Source organism: Pristiophorus japonicus, chromosome 9, assembly GCF_044704955.1.
Source record: "Pristiophorus japonicus isolate sPriJap1 chromosome 9, sPriJap1.hap1, whole genome shotgun sequence".
In the NCBI taxonomy this organism is placed as follows: Eukaryota; Metazoa; Chordata; class Chondrichthyes; family Pristiophoridae; genus Pristiophorus; species Pristiophorus japonicus.
In genome coordinates this window covers 202902936-202916168 of record NC_091985.1, presented here as the reverse complement: position 1 = coordinate 202916168, position 13233 = coordinate 202902936, and the positions used below count along the sequence as shown (strand labels likewise).

At 45.2% G+C, this 13233-nt stretch overlaps 1 protein-coding gene and 1 pseudogene across 1 annotated transcript in view; one reads left to right on the top strand and one right to left on the bottom strand.

Moving 5' to 3' along the window:
- LOC139273419 (histone H2A) overlaps nucleotides 1–13233 on the bottom strand; it is a 605799-nt gene that overhangs the window by 106796 nt on the left and 485770 nt on the right. The gene's annotated exons all lie outside the window — the stretch shown is intronic.
- The window catches only part of LOC139273441 (zinc finger protein 721-like), a 460657-nt pseudogene that overhangs the window by 91047 nt on the left and 356377 nt on the right, over nucleotides 1–13233 (top strand).

The following is a 13233-nucleotide window of genomic DNA, read 5'->3' as shown; positions in this document are numbered from 1 at the left end:
AGCCAGTGTTGGGTGAAAAAACTGGGAGTGGAGGAAAATTGTTTTGAGATATGCGGTGACTATGGATTTCACAGGGAGGAGGGAGAATGTGTGCGACAGGTGTAAGAATCTAACATTTTCTGTAATTTTTTGCTGTATATTGACCAAACTTAAAGTTAACCAAATTCATTGGACCAGCATGCTTTGGGAGACCCAGAGACTGCTTGCTGTGAGAATTTGGCACAAAACGTTTAAATTATTTTTCACAGACAAGGCAGCAACAGGCCTTAAACAGGGAACTATCTGTTGAGCCATTGTGAAAACGACAGGAAAATTGACTGACTATTGACAAGAAGAAATTAATACAACTGCCATCACCATTATTGTTAGAGACATGTACGCAGTGGACAAGTTAACAAATTTCGGGGTGTCAAAGTATTGTTCGAAAGACACTCGGAGTTGCAGTCGAGGGTAACTTGGTAAGTTGCCAATTTAAGTCGTCACGAACCAACCAATCGCTGATGTTGATACGTATGTAGTGCTTGCTTATCATTGCTTGGTTTTAAAGGAAGGGAATAAACCTGTATGCTGAGGTATAACTGAGGGAGGTGTTTGATGCAACATTTTTACGTGAACTTTCAAGTAAGTTTTTTTAGAGTCATTGGTGTTAGATTGTTTTGTTGCACAGGTCTGGACTTTGGAAACTGTTGGACGGGGTGAGGGTTGATTTCCACACGTCTGTGTGGGACGGAGATTTACAGCTTTGGGGACCAAGGGAGGACAATGTTTCATAAATACTAGAATTGTGTGTTCTGACTTTCTATTCAGTAGTAACATTGGTGACTTTTGTAAATTCCTTTTACAGGGTATTCCTCAGTCATCCCATTTGCAGACGGAAAACGCAAACCAAATATCACAACAAGATCTGACAGTCACTCAATTCCTCAAGATCTGAATATCATCGGCCTTTGAATGTGGAAAGAGAAATATTTGTCTGCTCTGTCTGTGGGAACAGATTTCAAACATTAGTGTGAGTGGAACAGCACTGAGACACACACATACCCGAGAGAGAGTGTTCCAGTGCACTGACTGTGGAAAGAGCTTTAACCAGTTGCACAGCCTGAAAAAACATCGCACCATTCACAGCGGGGAGAAACTGTAAATGTGTTGTGTGCGTGGGCGAGGCTTCAACTGATCGTCCAACCTGGAGACACAAGGACACCCGCACCACGGAGAAATCGTGGGACTGTGGGAAGGAATTCAGTTCCCCATCTGAGCTGCAAATTCATAGTCGCCATCACAGTGGGGAGAGGCCGTTCATCTGCTCCATGTATGGGAAGAGATTCCCTCAGTCATCCCACCTGCTGAAACACCAGTGAGTTCACATCGGGGAGAGGCCATTAACCTGCCCTGAGTGTGGGAAGCAATTCCCTCAGTCATCCCACCTGTTAGCACACCAGCGAGTTCACACTGGGGAGAGGCCGTTCACCTGCTTTGTGTGTGTGAAGGGATTCATTAATTCATCCAACCTGCTGACACACCAACGAGTCCACAAGTGACTGCAGGGATTGGAATCTGCTGTTCGTGCTGCTGTTAATCACATCCTGAACTGAATGGTGTTCATTCTGACAGTTGGGATTCGTTTATACTGATGTTCATAACCCCTAGAACTGGGCAGGAGTTTAAATATTTTGATATTTCAAAAAACACAGTGTGGATATTTGATTTCTCCAACATAAGAGCAGACTAATTGTCGTCCTGTTACCGACTGCTCCATTTAGGGTCTTTCCTCCTTTTGAGCTCTAGATTAGTTCAATTTTCACACCTTCGGTTACTCTCATGGACAAGTCTCAGCTCCCCCTACCTTCCAGAGTGCCTCTCCTAGCCTTGGGATCCAGGGAAGGTATTGGTAACACGCCCGGGATCACTGAACACAAAACCCAGTCTGTTAATCACGTTCAGCTACTGGACTTAGTGTGTGCCCCACAGCATCTCTCTCACATTCGATGTGTGAATGGAGCATCACGCCTGCAAACCTGGGTTCAAATAAAATTTGAATCCACTCAGCAATTGTACTTTTTAAAAATACATACAAATAAACAGATCACATCAAATCATTGGCCGAGGTTTATAGTCACCAAGATGAACAAGTAAACACATCACGGCCCAATGCTCCAGCTCTATATTCACAGGAGAAAGTCTGTTATCTAACTCGAGTGGACAGAATAGAAAAAGATCGGGACTCTTAGAACATGTAGAATCTGTTATAAATATCTTTCAAATTCTGACTGGTACAATGTGTTGGTTTCCTTTCAACTGAAGTGAATGGAAGATGAGAGGGGATTCAAGGGTAGGTGTAAAAGAGGAGTAGGGGTGAGAGGGGGGTTTGGAGAGGAGGGGTGAGAGGGGGGTTGGAGAGTAGGGGTGAGAGAGGGGTCGGAGAGTAGGGGTGAGTGGAGAGTCGGAGAGTAGGGGTGAGAGGGGGGTCGGGGAGCAGGGGTGAGAGGGGGGTCGGGGAGCAGGGGTGGGAGGGGGGTCGGGGAGCAGGGGTGGGAGGGGTGTCGGGGAGCAGGGGTTGGAGAGGCTTGGAGAGTAGGGGTGAAGGAGGGGTTGGGCTGAGGGGATTGGAGTGTTGGGGTGAAAGAGGTGTCCTCGACCGTGTCTGCTCCATTTCCCACACTTCTGCGCTCATCCCTTCCCCGCCCTCCCAGAACCATGATAGGGTTCCCCTTGTCTTCACCTTTCACCCCACCAGCCTCCACATTCAACGGATCATTCTCCGCTGTTTCCGCCACCTCCAGCATGATCCCACCAATCACATCTTCCCCTCCCCTCCCCTCTTAGCATTCCGAAGGGACTGCTCCCTCTGTGACCACCTGGTCCATTCCTCAATCAACCCCCAACACCCCCAATACCCCCAACACCCCCCACCACCCCCTCCCTTCCGACAGCACCTTCTCATGCAGGAAATGGAACACCTTCCTTTTTATTTGCTCCCTTCTCACCATCCAGGGCTCTAAACATTCCTTCAGGTGAAATAGCAATTTACTTGTACTTCTTTCAATTTAGTACACTGTATTTGCTGCTCATTATGTGGTCTCCTCTAAATTGGGGAGACCAATCGTAGATTGGGTGACCGCTTTGTGGAACACCTCCGTTCAGTCTGTAAAGGTGACCCTGAGCTTCCGGTCACCTGTGAGTTTAATTCTACGTTCCTCTCCCACTCTGAGCTCTCTGTCCTCGGCCTTTGCACTGTCCCAACAAAGCTCAACGTAGCTCGAGAGGATCAGCACCTCATCTTTTGATCAGGCAGCTTACATCCTTCTGGACTCCACATAGAGTTCAACAATTTCACACCAAATTCTCTGCCCCGCTCTTTCAGACGGCAGCAGTTGATGTTTCTGCTATTCCATTTACACCTCTTCTAGGCTTACCTTTTCTTTCTTGTCTCATTACCATCTCCTTTTGCCTTGTACAGTCAACCGCAAGGGTCTATGGAGCATCCTTCATTTCAGATGCCCCCAAAAGTTCGTCACCATTCTCCACCTGCTCCACGATGACATGCAAGCCATGATCCCTACCAATGGGTCCATCACAGAACCAATCCACGTCCGGACCGGGTTCAAACAGGACTGCACCATCGCCCCAAACCTCTTCTCAATCTTCCTTGCTGCCATGCTCCACCTCACAGTCAACAAGCTCCCCGCTGGAGTGGAACTAAACTACAGAACCAGTGAGAACCTGTTCAACCTGGCCGTGTCCAGGCCAGGACCAAGATCCCCCCAACCTCTGTTGTCAAGCTACAGTATCCGGACAACGCCTGCGCACATGCAGAGGCTGAACTCCAGGACATAGTCAATGTATTTACTGAGGCGTATGAAAGCATGGGCCTTACGCTAAAAATCCGTAAGACAAAGGTCCTCCACCAGCCTGTCCTTTCCACACAGCACTGCCCCCCACAGTCATCAAGATCCATGGTGCGGCCCTGGACAACGTGGACCATTTCCCATACCTCGGGAGCCTCTTATCAACAAGACCAGACATTGAAGACGAGATCCAACACCACATCCAATGCGCCAGTGCAGCCTTTGGCTGCCTAATGAAAAGAGTGATGACCAGGCCCTTAAAACTGCCACCAAGCTAATGGCCTACAGGGCTGTAATAATACCCGCCCTCCTGTATGGCTCAGAGACGTGGATCATGTACAGTAAACACCTCAAGTCCATGGAGATATACCACCAACGATGCCTCCGCAAGCTCCGACAAATCCCCTGGGAGGACAGACGCACCAACATTAGTATCCTTGACCAGGCCAACATCCCCAGCATTGAAGCACTGACCACACTTGATCAGCTCCGCTGGGCAGGCCACATTGTTCACATGCCAGACACGAAACTCCCAAAGCAAGCGCTCTACTCGGAACTCCTACACGGCAAACGAGCCAAAGGTGGGCAGAGGAAACGTTACAAGGACACCCTCATAGCCTCCCTGAAAAAGTGCAACATCCCCACTGACACCTGGGAGTCCCTGGCCAAAGACCACCCTAAGTGAAGGAAATGTATTCGGGAGGGGGGGGCGCTGATTATCTCGAGGCTCATCGCCAAGAGCATGCGGAAATCAAGCACAGACAGTGGAAAGAATGTGTGGCATACCTATCCCACCCTCCCTTTCCCTCAACGACTATCTGTCCCACCTGTGACAGGGACTGTGGTTCTCGTATTGGACTGTTCAGCCACCTAAGGACTCATTTTAAGAGTGGAAGCAAGTCTTCCTTGATTCTGAGGGACTGCCTATGATGACAATCATATATTTTGTTATTTAATCTATCCTGCCTCCCACCCTATCACAGACCGTTCATTTTGTTCTTTCCTCCCCTCCCTGCTCTCCCTGCCTCTGCACCTGTTCAAAATCTGTTACATCTCTAACTTTTTCCAGTTCTGATGAACAGTCGTCAACCTGAAATGTTAACTCTGTTTCTCTCTCCACAATGCTGTCTGACCTGCTGAGTATTTCCAGCATTTTCTGTTTTTATTTTAGATTCCAAGATCCACGTTATTTTGTATAATATCATGTTGCTGGGGCAGTGGAGTCAAAAAGAAATTCCATTTATATAGCGCCTTTCACCATCTTGGGATGTCCCAAAGTGCTTTACAGACAATGAAGTATTTTGGAAATGTGGTCACTGTTGTAATGTCGCAAACACCGCAGCCAATTTGTGCACAGCAAGCTCCCACAAACAGCAATGTGATAATGATCAGAGAATCTATTATTTTAGCGATGGTTGATGAATAAAAATTTTGCCTGGATACGGGGCAGAACTCGCTTACTCTTTAAAATAGTGCCATGGGATCTTTAACATCTACTTGAGAAGGAGGACGGGGCCTCGGTTTAATGTCTCTTCTGAAAGACGGCATCTCCGACAGTGCAGCACTCCCTCAGTACTGGCACTGGGAGTGTCAGCCTGGATTCTGGGCTCAAGTCTCTGAAGTGGGGTTTGAATCCATAGCTTTCTGACTCTGAAGCGAGAGTGATCCCACTGAGCAGAGGTTGTTAACCTATCACAGCTTGTATTTTAAAATGCTGCCATTTACCTCAGTGTATCTAAAGTTCAGGGCCTGAGTCCAGTCTTACACCAATCCATTTAATTGTCAGGGCCTTGTTCTTTTATGCCTGGGACCTGTTGTAACAGTGCACGGAATTTCCACTGGGTCCATATAAAAGTGTCAGTGATTCCGCAAATGAACATCTGGAATTGCCCCAGGCAGAAGGACTCACAGAACTGGAGTGTTACACTGCGTGAATTGCACCATCAGAGCAGCTAGAAGCTGGAATTGTTCTCCTTAGAAGGGAGAATTATGATCAAAATTATGAAGGGTTTTGATAGAGTAATTGGGAAGAAACTGTTTCCACTAGTAGGAGGGTCAGTAACCAGAGGACACAGATTTATGAGTTATTACTGCCCGAGACCATGTCTGTTTACATTACACTAGGCCCTGTCTCTGTTTATATTACACTAGACCCTGTCTCTGTTTATATTATACCAGACCCTGTCTCTGTTTATAGTACACTGGGCCCTGTCTCTGTTTATATTAAACCAGACCCTGTCTCTGTTTATATTACACCAGACCCTGTCTCTGTTTATAGTACACTAGACCCTGTCTCTGTTTATATTACACTAGACCCTGTCTCTGTTTATATTACACTAGACCCTGTCTCTGTTTATATTACACTAGACCCTGTGTCTGTTTATATTACTCCAGACCCTGTCTCAGTTATTACTGCACCAGTGGAAAAGGTTTTTCTCCATGAGTTCCTTTCAAAATCTTCAAAACTCAATCAAATCACACCTGAACCTTCTATATTCCAGGAAGACATTTGTTATTGGACAAACACAAAGAATGCATGACTTGCAGTTACACAGCATCGTTCACAACCTCAGCACCTTTACAGCCAGTGAAGTACTATTGAAGTGTAGTCACTGTTGTAATGTTGGAAATGCGGCAGATACTTTTCACACAGCACGATCCCATAAACAGCAAAGTGATGTCAAATGAATCTGTTTTTAGCGAAGTCAAATGTGGGTTAAATGCTGTCCCGGGACACTGGAGAGAATTTCCCTGCTCTTCAACTAGTGGCCGTGGGATTTTTTACGTCCACCTGAAAGGGCAGACAAGGCATTGGTTTGAAGACTCATTGGAAAGACAGCACCTCCAACAGTACGGCACTCCTCAGCATTGGCATTGTGGGCCTCAACCCCACTTTTCCGCCTGATCTCCAGATCCCTTGATTCCCCCCAACTCCAAAAATCAATCTGTCTTGGCCTTGAATATATTCAGAGACTCAGTATCCACAGCCATCTGAGGCAGAAAATTCCAAAGATTCACAACCCTCTGAGTGAAGAAATTCCTCCTCATCTCAGTCTTAAATGGGCGACTCCTTATCCTGAGACTGTGACCCCTGGTTCTAGACACTCCAGCCAGGGGGAACATCCTCTCAGCATCTACCCTGTCAATCCCCTTCAGAATCTTGTACGTTTCAATGAGATCACCTCTCATTCTTCTAAACTGCAGAGAGTATGGGCCCATTCTACACAATCTCTCATCATAAGACAGCCATCTCATCCCAGGAATCAATCTAGTGGACCTCTGTTGTACCGCCTCTTAGATAAGGAGTCCAAAACTGTGCACAGTACTCCAGGTGTGGTCTCACCAAGACCCTGTACAATTGGAGCAAGACTTCCTTACTCTATTACTCTAGCCCCTTGCAATAAAGGACAACATGCCATTTGCCTTCCTTATTGCTTGATGTACCTGAATGCTAGCTTTCTGTGTTTCTTGAACAATGATACCTAAATCTCACTGATCACCATCATTTAAAAGTTTCTCACCATTTAAAAAATATGATTTGTTTCTATTCTTCCTACCAAAGTATATAACCTCACATTTCGCTACATTATACGCCATCTGCCACCTTTGCTGCCCACTCACTTAGTCTATCGATATCCCTTTGCAGATGCTTTGTGTTCTCCTCACAGCTTACTGTCCCGCCTAGCTTTGTATCGTCAGAAAACTTGGATACATTGCACTTGTCCCTTCATCTAGGTCATTAATATAGATTGTAAAAAGCTGAGGCTCAAGCAGTGATCCTTGTGGCACCCCACTAGTTACAGCCTGCCAACCTGAAAAAGACCCGTTTATTCCTACTCTCTGTTTTCTGTCCGTTAACAAATCCTCTATTCATGCTAATACATTACGTCCAATCCCATGAGCCTTTATCTTGTGTAATAACCTTTCATGTGGCACCTTTATCTACATCCTCAAGACCTCTAATACATTTGTCAAACACGATTTCCCTTTCATAAAGCCATGGTGACTCTGACTAATCATGTTATGATTACCTGCCCCTGTTATTCCAGTTCTCGTGCACAACTCTATTATTATTACTCTAGACTGTGGCTCTGCCAGTAATCAATCGGAGCATGTTTTTGGTATTCTTAAAGTGGACCCTGCCTCTGTTAATGTGTTAATGAAATGACAGGCCATGCAGATCATGTATTGACTGCTTGGTTTCTGGCAGAGGATGGTTGCAGTTGCATTTATTAAGATCAATCCTTACTTCAGGGCATGATTAATGGTCTCCGGAAAGGAGGGAGTTTGACACCTTGAGGCTTCAATGCAAATGATTTCCTACCATATTGCTTCTTTTTGAATTTAATTGCGCTGCTGTGAAAAGACAAAACATTTTACTTGAGCAAGAGGGTGGCTGCTCTTGGACACTACCTGGGAGCAATGTCAAGCTATTGGCACAGTCATGGGAGCATCTTGGTGACTGCTGCTTTTGATTAAAAGATGGGGAGGGGGAGGGGGGTGGTGTTGATGAAGCATCTAAATTTACATTTTCTTCTGATACATAGAAAAAAAAAGAATTGAAAAGTAGGAAAGTTATGCTAAACCTGTATCGAACCTTGGTTAGACCACAATTAGAGTACTATGACATCTTTCAGTTATTGCGCCAAATATTGTTTCTATTATTAACACAAAGACTTGTTTCTTTCTCGTCCCGGCTCCAGTTATTATTGCACTAGACCATTCCCACAGATGTCGGAAGAGGTTGAGAAGGAAACAGTGAAGGTAACAGTCAAAAGAAAGAATACTGTGGAAATAGAAAGAGTGCACAATTCTCTAGAGAGTAACAAATGTTTCATTCTTTTTAAATGAGGGAAATATTCGATCAGTGAGTTACAGGTTTATTAACCTCATGCCAGGTACAGGTAGTTTTATTTTTACCATTACTTGCACCAATCATCACACACTGGAGGTAAATATCAGGAGCTCCTGTGTGATGGTGAGGCGATCACTGGACAATAAAGTGCAGAGACTGGTGGGGGGCTGCTCATTATCCTCGGTGACAGCACTTTCTAAACAATAGCACACAAGACAATGGGTTATCAATAAATGGTAATGATATTAAACTATCTGCAATTACATTCTGAATAAAAGGATATAAAATGGTGAAAAATAACTGGTGAAGATAATCATTTATTTTTGCAGAAGGCACTTGCAAACATTAAGAATGATGTACACCTACACATCACACCTATATAGAGTGAGGTGTGTGCTTTATTCCAGTTGTTTCTCTTAATCAGACGAGAGTTAGTGTACCCGGTGATCATTTGGACCCTGCGGCTGCCCATCCGGCGGTTCTATGAGGTCACGGTTCCAGGCTCTGACACAATCAGTGGGCCAGGCAAAGCTCAATAGAAAATACTGCAGAGAAAACAATCCTTAGCATTAAAATCTGTGAGCAGTTGGCACAGGTCAACACAAGTGTGAATTAGTAATCTTTAACACACAAAGTGCCACGAAGTAGTGCAAAGTGCAGTGAATTGCTCCCCTTCAGTCCTGTCCCTCAATCCCAGTCCATCTCTGGGAGATTGTTACAAGATTCACCCTATCCTTTCAACACAAACATTACCCACACAATACCAGATCAATAGGACATTGCCCACAGCTGCTGATAGCTATTAACAAGAATAAACCTGCTTCTAAGTAAAAAAAAATGGTTGCATGCTCTCACACGCGCAAATACATATCTTTACGATTATCAACATATATCTATTCCACCATCTATCATTTGTCTCTCTATCTTACAGATGCAAGGTCTGGTGCAGTACTAGTGGAGACAGGTTCTATAGTAATATAAATTGAGAAAGGGAATCGTGTCAAGTAAACAAGAGTTAGGGCCTCGTGTAATATAAACAGAGACAGGGTCTAGTGTAATATAAACAGAGACAGGGTATAGTGTAATATGAACAGAGACAGGGTCTAGTGTAATATAAACACAGACAGGGCCTAGTGTAATATAAACAGAGACAGGGTCTATGTAATATAAACAGAGACAGGGCTTAGTGTAATATAAACAGAGACAGGGTCTAGTGTACTATAAACAGAGACAGGGTCTAGTGTACTATAAACAGAGACAGGGTCTGGTGTAATATAAACAGAGACAGGGTCTGGTATAATATAAACAGACACAGGGTCTGGTGTAATATAAACAGAGACAGGGTCTAGTGTACTATAAACAGAGACAGGGTCTGGTGTAATAATAACAGAGACAGGGTCTGGTGTAATATAAACAGAGACAGGGTCTGGTGTAATATAAACAGAGACAGGGTCTAGTGTAATATCAACAGAGACATGATGTACTTATAGAATCACAGAATCTAAGAATGCTACATTTCAGATTGTGTACATCCAGCCCACTGTTGCATGTGCCGGCACTCATTTGAAAGATCTAACCAATTAGTCCCACTCCCCCTGCTCCTTCCCTGTATCACAATCAGTTCCACTCACCCTGCTCTTTCCTAATATCCCAAGCAGTCCCACTTCCCCTGCTCTTTCCCAATATCCCTGCATTTTTTCGTACTCAAGTATTTCCCAAATCCCTTTTGAAATGTATTACTGAATCTGCTCCTGGTCCCCTTTCAGGCCGTGTATTCCAGATCATAACAGCTCATTTCATATTTATTTCCTCATTTTGCCTCCGATTCTTTTGCTAGTTAAATCTGTGTCCTCTGGCTACAGAGCCTTCAGTCTCTGGAAACTAGTTAGAACATAAGAGCATAAGAATTGGAAGCAGGAGTAGGCCATACAGCACTTCGAGCCTGCTCCGCTACTCAATAAGATCATGGCTAAGCATCAACCTCAACTCCACTTTCAGGTCTGTTCCCCATAGTCCCGTGATTCTCCTAAAGTCCATAAATCTATCTATCTTAGCCTTGAATATACTCAATGACTCAGCATCCACAGTCCTTTCAGGTAGAGAATTCCAAAAATTCACAACCCTCTGAGTGAAGAAATACCTCCTCAACTCGGTCTGAAATGGCCACCCCTTATCCTGCGACTGCGCCCTATTTCTAGACTCTCCAGCCAGTGGAACAAACTCTCAGCATCTACCCTGTCAATCCCCCTCAGAATCTTATATTTTTCAATGAAATCCCCTCTCATTCTTTTAAACTCCAGAGAGTATAATCTACTCAATCTCTCCTTATAGAACAACCCTCTCATCCCAAGGATCAATCGAGTGAATCTTCGTTGGACCGCCTCTATGGTCTCATCAAAACCCTGTACAATTGTAGTAAGACTTCCTTACTCTTGTACTCCAACCCCCTTGCAATAAAGGCCAACATGCTATTCACCTTCTTAATTGCTTGCTGTACCTGCATGCTAAATGTGTGTTTACTGTACGATGACACCCAAGCTTCTCTGAACACCCAATATTTAACATTTTCTCACAACTTAAAACATTCTGTTTTTTTGTCCTTCCTACTAAAGTGAATAACCTCACAGTTCCCCACATTATGCTCTATCTGCCACCTTAGTGCCCACTCTTTTAACATCCATATCCCTTTACAGATGCTTTGTGTTCTCCTCACAGCTTACTGTTCCACCTATCCCTCGATACTGCTCCTGATACCCAGCACCTCTCGATACTGCTCCTGATACCCGGCACCTCTTGAACCACTGCATCAACATTGGGAACAAATGACTGGGCTGAGGCCTGTATTGGATTAAAAACATGAGACCACTATGGCTGTAGTGTGCATCATCTACAGCAGCAAGTCACCAAGGCTTCTTTGACAGCACCTTCCAAACCCACAACCTCCTCCGTGTAGAAGGACAAGGACAGCAGGTGTATGGAAAGACCAGCACCTCCAAGATCCCCTCCAAGTCATGCACCATCCTGACCTCAGCACACAGACTGCAGTACGGTTCAAGAAGGCAGCGGCTCACCACCACCTTCTAAAGGGGCAATTAAGGATGGGCAATAAATGCCAACCTGGCTCACCCACATCCCGAGAATGAATGAATAATTAAAGAATGAACACAGTGAGAAATGAGCTGCAGAACTGTCAACACTGTCAGCTCAAAGGAGGCGTTTCACTTTGGAGATCGGACTGCCCATTGAATTTGATTAAACTGATGTTAAAATAACAATGCTGCTTTGCTCTGTGACAATAACAGATTATCAAAATATTTCCCATCGGGTGAAATTGAATGTCAGACTTGGACATCTTGTAGATCCATCTTTTTAAAAGTTGTGGGAACTCCGTTCTAAGATGGATTCCACCCAGTTCATAACAAGTCGTCAATCAGCTCGTATTATCATTGTGATATCAGGACTAGGCACACGGTGTTTAAAAGAAAGCTGATTTATTTGACATTTATACAGATTCTCAAACTATAGCCCAGTTATAGGATTATATTACTAACATTGGCAGAAACAAATCCCAACTTCCAGAATGAACATGGTTCAGTCCCGGGTGTGATTAACTGCAGAATCCAACCCCTGCAGTCAGTTGTGAACTTGTTGGTGTTTCAGGAGGTCGGATGACACAGCGAATCCCTTCCCACACATGGAGCAAGGGAATGGCTTCTCCTTCGTGTGAACTTGTTTGTTTTGTACCATCAGGCTGGATGACCGAGTGAATCTCTTCCCACAGACAGAGCAGCTAAACGGCCTCTCTCCAGTGTGAATTCGCAGGTATTTCTGAAGGCCAGATGACAAAGCGAATCCCTTCCCACATTCAGAGCAAATGAATGACCTCTCCTCGGTGTGAACTTGCTTGTTGTGCGCCAGCAGGTGGGATGACTGAGAGAATCCCTTTCTGCACACAGAGCAGGTGAATAGCCTCTCCCCAGTGTGAACTCGCTGGTGTGTCAGCAGGTTGGATGACCGAGTGAATCCCTTCCCACACATAGAGCAGATGAATGGTCTCTCCCCAGTGTGAACTTGCTGCTTGTGTGCCAGCAGGTTGGATGACTGAGTGAATCTCTTCTCACAGACATAGCAGGTGAACAGCTTCTCCCCAGTGTGAACTCGCTGGTGTTTGAGGAGGCCGGATGACTGAGTAAATCCCTTCCCACATTTGGAGCAAGTGAACGGCCTCTCCCCAGTGTGAACTCGCTGATGTGCCAGCAGGCCAGATGACAGAGCGAATCCCTTCCCACACACAGAGCAGGTGAACGGCCTCTCCCCAGTGTGAACTCGCTGGTGTGTCAGCAGGCTGGATGAGTCAGTGAAACCCTTCCCACACAAGGAGCAGGTGAACGGCCCCTCCACAGTGTGAACTCGCTGGTGAATTTTTAACCGGGATGGGGATCTGAATCCCTTCCCACAGTCCCCACATTCCCACGGTTTCCCAATGGTGCGGGTGTCCTTGTGTCTCTCCAGGTTGGGTGATCAGTTGAAGCC